The following is a 12928-nucleotide window of genomic DNA, read 5'->3' on the forward strand; positions in this document are numbered from 1 at the left end:
TAGAGATATAATAAATGTTAGCAAAGTTAAGGGAGTCTTAATCACTTTGGAGATGGAAATTCAATGTGTCTTTTCACTTTGAAGCCACAACACACAGCACAAGGGTGGATGGTGTCATTATAAATTAATGGCATTATTACTAAGAAAAATGTTTGCCAATTTACTTTTTCAGCAAGAAGAGAGAAGGAGCAGGAGCGGAGAGGGAAAGAGAGTGTGCAACTGACAGAGCTAGACAGAAAGCTATTAGTCAGTGGCTGTTGTCACACACCCTCTTAGCAGTCATCTGAAACAGCAAAAGCGCAGGCTTAGGATTTAAGCCATGCAACCAAGCTTTTGATTACATGAGTGGCCTGATATGATCAGCATGTGAGAAAGAGAGAAAACAAATATTATAACTAAAGAAACATCTCAAAAAAATGATTTTATAACAAAACGGGACAAGAAATTTTACAATTTAATCTTGAAGTTTGACCATGATTTCAGCCTTAAAATGATGCTAAATACATACTGTGATTCATCAGTTTAAATATGCTGCTCAATATTCTACTCAGCACAGATCAGGAAGGTGCTAGGGTTCTATTCTGGCCCATGTGGAGTCAGCTGATTTTGCATCAGGACAGCACTACAACTGAGGCATAGGCCTGCGCTAGGATGGCAGAAACTGAATAGAAATTGGCCAGATTGACCGGAGAGCAACTTTTGCTGGAAAGTATGTCTGCAGATGTCAGGTATGGGCTGGATTGGAGTTGGCTATGAGGCTTCCCACATTCGAAAAAAAATGTTCACACTCATTGCCTGGGCAGAACGCCAGGGGACAGCTGAAACTTGTGAAACTGTATCACAGTGTAAATCAGCGCTTCATTGACAGGAAGGGGAAAAATAATGCACATTTGGAAAAAAAAAATCACAAATTGCAGAAATATGCCAGTCACAAAAACATTTTTACAAATATGGATTGCTTTATTTGCGCTCAAAAAGCCCGATAGAAAGAAAGCAACACTTGTTCAGAACATCTCTGCTCCATACCCTCTATAGTCTCTTTGGCTGTCTGAAAATCTTGGAACAATGACTAATTATTCACTCAAACAGGCCAAGTGGAGTATGACACCAGGCTTAACTATGAATTTTTGGAGTCACTGAAAACTAAGCAGCTATCAAACAATAAATCTCTGAACTGCATATAACCCTCCCAAATGGGTTCTTTTCACCATCCCCGCCTCAAACAATGAAAGCACAGTAAGAGATTGTCTGGAATTACTTCCAACATATCTATTGCAATTAGCTAGATGCCATGCATGCTTCACATACCTATCATAACACCCTTGCGCTGCTGAATAAACTCAATGCCCATTTCCACAGCAACCATTATCATACATTCATAATAATCTCCAACAGCACCGATGCAATATTTAACCCAAAAAAGGACAGATTAATGCAGATTCCTGAGCCAAATAGGGGTGGCCTGTGTGTATGTAATATGGCCCCCTCAGCACAACACACCATCAAGGCAACTTCCCATACAAGCCTCCTTCCTTCCCACAAGGCTGCCAGGGTGGTTCACGACCTGCCTTTCTTCTGCCACATTAGTGGGCCACAAGAACTTTTTACCTGCCAGATTTCCCACATTGCTGTTCTCCTCCGCTATTTCGCTGTAACCATTTATGCTTCCTCTGGACCTTTCTTTTGTTTTTACACCATCATTTTCAGCTCATGTTGCCTTGCAGAGTCAATATTTTTGTCATTTAACCACTCCTGCCCTCCACACCAACAGAGACCTCTCCCTTTCGTTCTTTTCTTTTTCCCTAGCATTTGCTTAAAAGCCATTCTTCTAACATCTTCTGGCGTTGATGATGACCTAACATTAATTCTACTTCCATCTCCGCTTGACATGCTGAAATTTTTCAGAATTTTCTATTTTTATATCATCCAGATTGTCCTGGAGACTCCTGGAATTAGACTAATCTCCCAACCACTGCTACAAGCAATCCTGAAGAAAATAGACAAGTGTAGCTTGCAGGTTACGCATCACACTTGTGGTTGAGTGTGAGCATGGACTTTGTTCGTCTGCTTGTAGCAGCCTTCTGGTCTGGGTGCATGAGGCGAGAAAACTTCTGGTACAAAACCCATCCCTTTCCCAGTGTCATGAAAACTCAAAAGGCTGCGAGTCAGAGTGGTCAACACCCAAAGAATGTCTGAGTCAACAGTGCAAGTTCATGAATTCGCAACAGGCTAGGCTTTGTTTTTACATTGATCCAAAACTGAACTAGAGGTATTTTAGCTTATATATTAGTCTTAAATATTCATAGTAAATGCAAGATTTTCATCTTCTGACGGGAATCCCGTCAAAAATTGAATAAGCATCGAATAAACTTATTATTTCTTGCCATTTCTTCCTCTAAAAAAAATTTACTGTTCAAGTAAGACAAAATAACTACAGAGCAGGCAAATTTAAATATTCTGATTGAAATTGTGTTTCTTGGAGTATTCTTGATAAGAAAATACTGCAATTGACTGGTTTGTAATCCAAATTATAATTAGATGCTGACGGTAGATATTTGTTACAATAGAGATTAGACTTGTGATATTTACAGTAAACTGTGAGAACGAGACAATTAAGCAGTTTCATTTAAACATGGTATAATGTCACAGGGTTTTCTTTATATTAATGGGGTTTGTATACATTCCCCAGGGCTATTTCTTGATGCATTTTTACATGTTTGTGGTTTAATGGATCAAGGTGTGCAGTTGTGAAAGGAATGCAAAATGCCCAGAGTCCTAGTGCCGAGAACCCAAACAATTCTTTCCAGTTCTGTTGCAATCGATGAAATATGCCATACAAAATAGGAAGTCCCAGGTTCAAAGCTTAATTGGTGCCAAGTTAGCCGATTTCAGCTTCAGTGTCAGTGGGGAGGCTACAATTGGTCTTCGTATTCTTGGCTAACAAGCCTGTCAAAATCATTTGACAGAAAGCCTTATCTTATTTTCAAACAAGCACTAAGAGATAACTTGGCTGGTGATGAGAAAAATCCCTCCCTGTCAGGTCCTTGATGCACACCCAAAGTCTCAGCGCCACTACCTCAAGTCAATTTGCAAGAATACCAAATGTAAAGGGAACAACAATTTATACTGTATAAGAGAGTGCTGACTGATTAGCAAGTGGACTCTGATTAGTAGAGGTGTTGCCATGGAGAATGCACCAGTTGATGGTGACTGACAGTTAACTGCTAAGAATTGTTTTAATTTTAAAACAGGCAGCATGACTCTGATTGGTCAAGACATTGCCCTGAAAAATGTACCAGCGAATGGCTGTCACTTATTTTGTTTAGATGAAACAGGTGCAATGTGTGTACATAGTCTTTCTGTCAGCAAAGAACAGGGCCCTGTATATTAATATATATAGCTTCCAGTACATGCAAATGTGCCACACTGCCAGCTGACAATATTAAATTGGTTGTCAGCTCAATTCTTAGCACACGGAGGATTATTTAGCAAATGTTGTCCAATCGGGGGATCACATCTAATGCTGGATGACAAATGGCCACGTAGACATGGCATCGAAGTGCAAGCCCTGTATGGTCTTCGCAAGTTTGAAGGAATCCTTCATAGTGCATGTGAAAAACTAGCTCAAGTTCTGTGATACCAAATGATAATTTGTCTCAAGGCAGTTACAGTAGTGAAGAGAGGGTGACCAGTCTCTTTGTAGAATATGCCTTTGTGAAGAATGCCTGGAAGGAAATACAGGGCGAAGTTCATTCTGAGCAGCTCCTTAACACAGGGCTCTGTGCTCTACAGGCTGTTCCCAAGAACAAAACAAACATCAACTACTGCTGGAGGGCCATGAACTCGGTGAAAATTGGTCTTTGGTCCGCCTGAAGCCTGTTGGTTTTCCAGTGCAAGGAACTGCTGCAACTGTGCTGCAGACTGGCACATTCAAAGTTCTAGTATGAGGGATGCAATGAAGGTTGGCACAGCTGCCACAAAGGCCCCCATAGTACATTGAAGAGCTGAACACAATGTAACACCCCTTGGGCTGAATGTTTAACATTGAAAATGTAAAAGCATTGCAAGTGGGCTGAGGCACTGTGGAGTGATATGTACTGTATTGAACCAAATAGATTTAAAATGCACTTTATCGCTTTATGTACTGCCACAATTGAACTGTATTGTGTTGTACGTTTACAAAATTTTATATTTAAAATAGATTTTTAGTTAAAAAAGTCCTGATGCAACAAGGCAAGAATTAGCTAGGTTTCCCACTCTCAGATGAAAAACATGTGGAGCTCAGGCGAAAACAAAACCAGGCTTAACTGCGCTGTCTGTCATTGGTCAGTCTGTTCGTATTCACCATCTAGGCACACGCAAAGAATGGCTTGGTTGCACCAGGTGCTGGCAGGCAATCAGTTCTGACAGAACTGTAGTCCAGAAGGAGTAAATTCCTTCAAGAGATAAAGTTGGGGGGGTGGGGTGCAGTGAGGTGGGGGAAGATAGCAGCTAACATTTAAGACTTGCCCATATTTTATGAGCATAAATATGCAAGAAACCATGTTCCGCAAGACAACCGCTGTCCCTAATCTTCAAATAAACAGTGTGGTCTAGATGGCAGACTTGAAAGTGTGAGCCATGCCTGGGGCAAATACAATATCCAGGTTGCTTGTGTTCACCCAATTTCATTTTCTTCCCCTTTTTCATAAGACCTCTTATCTTTACTAGCAACATTTGAACAAGCCCATTCCATGACAATGCAGGTGAGGGGCAGTTTCAGTTAAGCATGAGTACTATTGCCACAATCTATAAGGTTTTAATACCCAATATTGTTGTAAACTAATCACCCTCCTTCTGGATTTATTTCATCTTCCACTCTACCCTCTTCAATTTGATGGTTTCTTGCATTTTGTGCCCTGGCTCTTCACCTAAACTTTTCATTAATATATATGTGTTATTACATTGTTACGTTTAACCCAGATGCCTCTTCCTCTGCCATTAGTAATTGCATTTTACATGTGGTGCATGAGAGTCCAAAAACACTTTGCAATAAAGCAACTTATTATAATTCTATCACAATCAGGAGAAATTTCTTTACCCAGAGAATGATTAGCTTGTGAAACTCGCCATCATAGGAAGTTGTTAAGGTGATTCAAGGGAAAGAAAGAAAAATCACAAGGGAGAAAAGAATAGGAGGATATGTTGATAAGGTTAGGCAAAGAGGTATAGAGCTTGGAAAACACTGGCACAGACCTGTTGGGCCCAATGGACAATTTCTGTGTTATAAATATAAACTTTATAACTTTCTTACTTGATTGAAAGATCCTGAGAGGTCTTGACAGGGTGGATGTGGAGAGGATGTTTCCTCTTGTGGAGAAATCTAGAACTGGGGATCACTGTTTAAAAATAAGTGGTCGCCCATTTGAAAGAGAGGTGAGGCGAAATTTTTTCACTCAGAGGTTTGAGTGTCTTTGGAACTCTCTTCCTGAAAAGGCGGTGGAAGCAGAGTCTTTGAATATTTTTAAGGCAGAGGTGGATAGATTCTTAGTAACAAACTGCTACAGTTATGAGGTTTATAAAATATGCTTTGGGACTGTATTTTTAAATTTAGGGTAAAATGAAGGGGGTCATGAGGCCTGTTCTGAAGTCTGCCTCACAGTAAACTCCCTGGGTAGTTTGATTGTTAGAAATCAAAGGAAGCTTAGATTGCTACCAGGAAGAAGGTATTTGGGCTAAGAGACAATGGCAGCAGCCTGTGTATTAACATTGGAGACTGAATTCTCAAAGCCCCAGAAAGGTGTTGAAAGTATTAGGTCATAATCTGTTGTGCTGTAAACCGTCCATTTAGTACTAAGATAAAAGAGAGTTGGGGTCAACAATGGGGTCAATGATACTATTAGCACATTAGAGAGGGATGACTTACATTCAGGAAACCAGGATGTAGAAGTGGTTTCAGTTGAGATGAGAAATGATAATGGTAAGAAGTCACTTGTGGGAGTGGTGTACAGGCCCCCTAATTGTAGCTACATTTTAGGACAGAGCATAAAAGAAGAAAATGGGAGCTTGTCAGAAAGGTACAGCAATAATCATGGGAGATTTTAATCTACATATAAAACGGAAAAATTAGATGGGCAAAGGTAGCGTAGATGAGGAGCTCATAGAATGTTCTTGGGATAGTTTCTTGGAACAGCATGTTCTGGAGCCAACCAGAGAGCAGGCTATACTTGGCCTGGTATTGAGCAACGAGGTAGGATTAAGTGATAACCTCAGTGAAGGCACCCCTAGGTAGCAGCGATTATGAAAAACAGCAAAGGATAACTAAAAGATTAATGAGGGAAAAATTAAGAGTACAAGAGAAAGCTAGCAAGTAATATAAATGTGGATAGTAAGAGTTTCTATAGATAGTTAAATAAGAAATGAGTTAACAAAATGAGCGTTGGTCCTATAGAAAGTGCACCTGGGGATTTGATAACGGAAAGTAGGGAGGTGGTGGATGAATTAAACAGGTATTTTGCTTCGGTCTTTACTATAAAGGACACAAGTAACATCCTGGAAATAGCTGTAAATCAGGAAATGGAAGGGAGGGAGGAACTCGGGAAAATTACAATCACCAGGGAAGTAGCATTGAGCAAATTGTTGGGGCTGCAGGCTGACAAACCCCCAGGTCATGATGGACTTCACCCAAAGGTCTTGAAAGAAGTGGCTAGTGAGATAGATGACGCATTGCTTTTAGTTTTCCAAAATTCCCTAGATTTGGGGATGGTTCCATTAGATTGGAAAATAGCAAATGTAACTCCTTTATTCAAAAAGGGAGGGAGACGGAAAGCAGGCCCGCTTGCTTAATATCTGTCATGTGGAAAATGTTAGAAGCTATTATTAAAGGTGTTATAGCAGGGCACTTGGAAAAAGTCAAGGCAACCAGGCACAGTCAACATGGTTTTGTGAAAGGGAAATCATGTTTAACAAATTTATTGGCGTTCTTTGAAGGAATCACGTGTGGTGTAGATAAAGGGGAACCGGTGGATGTACTGTCCTTAGATTTCCAGACGTTATTTGATAAAGTGCCATATCAAAGGTTATTGTGGAAAATTAAAGCTCATGGTGTGTGTGTGTGTGTGTGTGTGGGGTGGGGGGGGAGGTAACATATTGGTGTGAAGAGAAGATTGGAAACAGAGAGTAGGCATAAATAGGTCTTTTTCTGGTTGGCAGGATGTGATGCAGGGATCAGTGCTGGGGTCTCAACTTTTTACATAATTTTATATAAGTGACTTGCACGAAGGGACCAAAGGTATGGTGGCTAAATTTGCTGACGACACAAAGATAGGCAGGAAAGTAAATTGTGAAGAGGACTTGAGGCTACAAAGTGACATAGATATGTTAAGTGAGCGGGCAAAGATCTGGCAAATGGAATATAATGTGGGCAAATGTGAAATCGTTCATTTTGGCAAGAAGAATAAAAAAGATTATCTAAATGGAGAGAGTTTGCAGAGCTCTGAGATTCAGAGGGATCTGTATCCGAGTGCATGAATCACAAATGGCTAGTATGCAGGTACGTCAAGTTATTAGGAAAGCTAACAGAATGTTATCATTTATTGAGGGGGGAACTGATTACAAAAATAGGGGGGGTTTATGCTTCAGTTGTACAGGGCACTGGTGAGGCCATATCTGGAATATTGTGTACAGTACTAGTCTCCTTATTTAAGGAACAATATAAATACATTGAAAGCGGTTCAGAGAAGGATTACTAGACAAATATCAGGAATGGGCGGGTTGTCTTATGAGGAAAGGTTGGACAGGTTAGGCCTGTATCCACTGGAATTCAGAAGGGTAAGAGGCGACTTGATTGAAACCTTTAAGATCCTGAGGGGTCTTGACAGGTGGATGTGGAGAGGATGCTTCTTCTTTTGGGAGAATCTAGAACTTGGGTCATTGTTTGAAAAGAAGACAGAGATGGGGAGAATTTCTTTCTGAGGGTTTTTGGAACTCTTTTCCTCAAAAGGCAGTGGAAGTAGAGGCTTTGAATATTTTTAAGGCAGACTTAGATAGACTCTTGATTAAAAAGGGGGTGAAAGGTTATCGGGGGTAGGCAGGAACATGGGGTTGAGGTTACAATCAGATCAGACATGATCTTATTGAACGGCAGAGCAGGCTTGAGGGGCTGATTGTCCATCTCCTGCTCCCAATTCATATGTTCGTAGTTAATCAGCATTTCTATCTGGATGCAAAGCTAATGCGATTCACGTTGCCATGGGGAAAAAGTGCAGAGGAAGCCATTTTTGAGATCAGGTTACAGGCTTTCCAACAAATCAATGCATATCAGAGACAGACAACAGTTTTGTGTGGTCAACAGAGAAGAGGCTGCTTAGCTTTGTGTACGACCATAGCTGGGTGCGGGGGGGGGGAGATAGTCTCTAGCCGAAAAGCCACATTCCACAGCCATCTGAGGATTCCAGAGGATTCATCCTGGCGTGGTCAAAAGGGAAAATATCAGGACAGGCTTTACAGCTGGAAGTGGTTTTAGGAAACTCTCTGAAAACTAGGGAAAGCACCAAGAGTCATAGAGACATAGAGATTTACAGCACAGAAAAAGGTCCTTCGGCCCATTGTGTCTGTGCCAGTCAAACGAGTACCTTACTATTCTAATCCCATTTTCCAGCACGAGGCCCATAGCCTTGTATGCCATGGCATCGCAAGTGCACATCCAAATGCTTCTTAAATGTTATGAGAGTTTCTGCCTCTACCACCCTTTCAGGCAGAGAGTTCCAGATTCCCACCACCCTCTGTGTGAAAAAATTCTTCCTCACATCTCCTGTAAACCTCCTGCCCCATGACCTTAAATCTATGCCCCCTGGTTCCACCAAAGGGAAAAGTTACCACCTGTCTACCCTATCTATGCCCCTCATAATTTTATACACCTCAATCATGTCCCCCCTCAATCTCCTCTGCTCCAGGGAAAATAATCCCAGTCTATCCAATCTCTCCTCAGAACTAAAACTCTCCAGCCCAGGCAACATACTGGGAAATCTCCTCTGCACCCTCTCTAGTGCAATCACATCCTTCCTATAATGCAGATTCCAGAACTGCATGGAATACTCCAGCTTGGCCTAACCAGCATAACCTCCCTGCTCTCATATTCTATGCTTCGGCTAATAAAGGCAAATATCCCAAATAAAAGCAAAATACTGCGGATGCTGGAAATCTGAAACAAAAACAAAAATAGCTGGGAAAACTCAGCAGGTCCGACAGCATCCGCGGAGAAGAATACAGTTAACGTTTCGAGTCCATATGACTCTTCATCAGAACAGTTCTGCTGAGTTTTTCCAGTTATTTTTGTTTTTGTTTCAAGTAGCCCATATGCCTTCTTAACCACCTTATCTACCTGTCCTGCTACCTTAAGGGACTGGTGGACATGCATGCCAAGGTCCCTCCGATCCTCCGTACTTCCAGGGTCCTACCATTCGTCGTGTATTCCTGTGCCTTGTTTGTCCTGCCCAAGTGCATCACCTCTCACTTATCCAGGTTAAATTCCATTTGCCACTGATCAGCCCATCTGATCAACTCGTCTATATCTTCCTGTAATCTAAGGCTATCCTTCTCACTATTTACCACCCCGCCAATTTTCGTGTCATCCGTGAACTTACTGATCAACCCTCCTACATTCAAGTCTAATTCGTTTATAAATACTACAAACAGCAAATGACCCAACACCGATCCCTTTGGAAACCCACTGGACAGAGGCATCCCGTCACAAAAACACCCCTCAGCCATTACCCTCTGCTTCCTGCCACTCAGCCAATTCTGGATCCAATTTGCCATAAAATTGCCTTGGATCCCATGGGCTCTTACCTTTGTTATCAGTCTCCCATGCGGGACCTTATCTAAAGCCTTGCTGAAGTACAAGTAGACTACGTCAAATGCAATGCCCTCATCTACACACCTGGTCACCTCGTCGAAAAATTCAATCCAATTGGTCAGACATGACTTCCCCTTAACAAAACCATGTTGACTGTCCTTGATTAATCCCTGCCTCTCCAAGAGTAGATTAATTCTCTCCCTCAGAATTGCTTCCAATAGTTTCCCCACCACAGAGGTTTAGACTGACTGGCCTGTAGTTCCGTGGTTTATTCCTTCCTCCCTTCTTGAATAATGGTACCACACTGCTGTCCTCTAGTTCTCTGGCACCTCTCCTGTGGCCAGAGAGGTATTGAAAATTATTACCTGGGATACATTTCATCCGGGCCTGGAGATTTATCTACTTTTAAGCCTACCAGGCTACTTAGCACCTCCTCCCTTTCTATGCTAATTTCTTTAATTATATCACAGTCCTTCTGCCTGATTTCCATGCCCACGTCGTCCCTCTCACTTGTGAACACCGGCACAAAGTATTCATTTAAAACCCTACCTACGTCTTCCGGCTCCACACACAAATTACCACTATGGTCCTTAATGGGCCCTACTCTTTCCCTAGTTATCCTCTTACTCTTAATGTACTTGTAAAATAACTTTGGATTTTCCTTTATTTTACCTGCCAATGTTTTTGCATGACCCCTTTTTGCTCTCTTAATTTCCTTTTTAAATTCCCCCCTACACATTCTATACTCCTCTAGGGCTTCCGCTGTTTTGAACCGTCGGTATCTGCCATTAGCCTCCCTTTTTCTCCTTATCCAATCCTGTATATCCCTCCACATCCAGGGTTCCCTGGGTTTGTTGGTCCCACCCTTTGTCTTTACTGGAATACATTGGCCCTGTGCTCTCCCTATTTCCTTCTTGAATGAGTCCCACTGCTCTGACGCAGGTTTACCTAAAAGTAGCTGCTCCCAGTGCACTCTGGCCAAATCATATCTGATCTTATTAAAATCGGCCTTCCCCCAATTTAGAACTCTGATTTCTGGCCCATCCATGTCCTTTTCCATAACAACCTTGAATCTAACGGAGATATGATCACTATCTGCAAAATGCTCCCCCATTGATACCTCTACCACTTGCCTAGCTTCATTCCCTAAAATTAAGTCCAGGTCCGCCCCCTCTCTTTTAGGACCTTCGACGTACTGGCTTACAAAGCTCTCCTGGATGCATTTAAAGAATTCCGCTCCCTCTAAACCTATCACACTATGACTAACCCAGTTAATGTTGGGGAAGTTGAAATACCCCACTATTACTACCCTATTATTTTTACACTTCTCTGAAATTTTCCTACATATCTGCTCTTCTATTTCTCTGACTGTTTGGGGGCCTATAGTACACTCCCAGCAATGCAATTGCTCTTTTTTTGTTTTTTAGTTCTACCCATATAGCTTCATTTGAGGAGCCTGCTAAGATGTCATCCCTCCTTACTACTGTAATTGATTCCTTGATCAATGTTGCGATGCCCCCTCCTCTTTTACCTCATTCCCTGTCTCGCCTGAAGACCCTACATCCTGGAATATTGAGCTGCCAATCCTGCCCCTCTCTCAACCATGTCTCTGTGACAGCAATGACATCGTAATTCCATGTGTTAATTTGTGCTCTCAACTCATCTGCCTTATTCGTCAGACTCCTTGCATTAAAATAAATACCACCCAACCTTGCCAAGCTCCCTTGTGCCTTAACTGGCCTATAATTTCTATGCCTTCCAGACACACTTGCTCTCTCTCCTAATTTTGGCTGTGCATCTCCCCCTGCTGAACCTCCTCTCAGGATCCCATCCCCCTGCCAAGTTAGTTTAAACCCTCCCCAACAGCACTAGCAAACCTCCCCGCAAGGATGTTGGTCCCATTCCGGTTCAGGTGCAACCCGTCCACCTTGTACAGGTCCCACTGCCCCCAGAAAAGGTCCCAATGTTTCAGAAATCGAAAGCCCTCCCTCCTGCACCATCTCTCCAGCTGGTGGTGGTCACTCAAAGTTACAACTTGGCAAAATGGAGAAACGTAAAGCCATTGGAAGCTGGAAGCAACTGTAGACTGCTTGCTATAAGGATTGTGGTTGTGGAGAGTGAAATGTGTGATAAATATAAAAGGTTTCCTTCCTGTAGTTTAAAGTACAAGTTGCTTTCAAAAAGAAAATAGTGTGTAGTCAATAGTGCTTTTAGGCATGAAATCTTGTTGTGTAATCCTTTTCAGTTATTAACTGGAAGTTCAAATTTCTTTTTAAACATTATAGATCTCTATGGAGATCATAACACAGACTAAAAGCATTATTGACCAAACGCTATTGTCGGAGGCAACTTTACTTTAAACTACAGAACAGAACTTTCTCCTTTCACTTTTAATATGACCAAAAAACCCAATTCACAGGTACATTTTACTCGATCCTTTAAGCAGTCATTTAATTTTCCTGGAACCAGCCCAAAGTGATTCTTCGCTCCCGAGGGTTTACTTACATTCCTTTCCTTTCCTAGCCTGGTAACTCTTAAACCTCAGAATGGTCTTTCAAGGTGAGGGTTTTTCTTGGGAATTCACCCTCTAGCGCAAGCTATGCAAATCTTCCAGCCTCGTTTCAAATCCTCACAAATTTGGTCTTTTCAATCAGAGCCTGAGTTTCCCCCTGAATTCCTGTGCAGTGAACCAGAGACTCGTGGCCTGTGGCAGACTAACCATGCCTGAGTGTTTCAAGAATGTTTTTAGGGAAGCTTGCAACTCAATCTCTCAATGGTTTCTCAAGGACTCTCCTCTCCCAAAGTCCATCTTCATGGTAACGTGAACACGATGGACCTTGTATAAATGCTGATTAGTGATTCTTGAGACCACAACTCCCTTTCCTCTTGGAAATAAATTAACCGTTTAAAGCATAACCATTTGCAACCCAACATTCTCAATACCTTCCCAGGACTTTGGAGATTAGCAGTCTAACCACTATAAACAGAGATGCTGCTGCCATTGTCCCTGAATGTGAACACCTTACATCTGCTTTCCAGCAAAACAACCCGGCCTTCTCTTAATCTTTAATAACCACACTACCCAAGCCTGTT

The 12928-nt window shown here is 41.9% G+C and overlaps 1 protein-coding gene across 4 annotated transcripts in view; it reads right to left on the minus strand.

The window, feature by feature from the left end:
* Positions 1 to 12928, minus strand: part of smurf2 (SMAD specific E3 ubiquitin protein ligase 2) — a 218273-nt gene that overhangs the window by 42689 nt on the left and 162656 nt on the right. The gene's annotated exons all lie outside the window — the stretch shown is intronic.

Source organism: Cetorhinus maximus, chromosome 24 (genome assembly GCF_964194155.1).
Source record: "Cetorhinus maximus chromosome 24, sCetMax3.hap1.1, whole genome shotgun sequence".
In the NCBI taxonomy this organism is placed as follows: domain Eukaryota; kingdom Metazoa; phylum Chordata; class Chondrichthyes; order Lamniformes; family Cetorhinidae; genus Cetorhinus; species Cetorhinus maximus.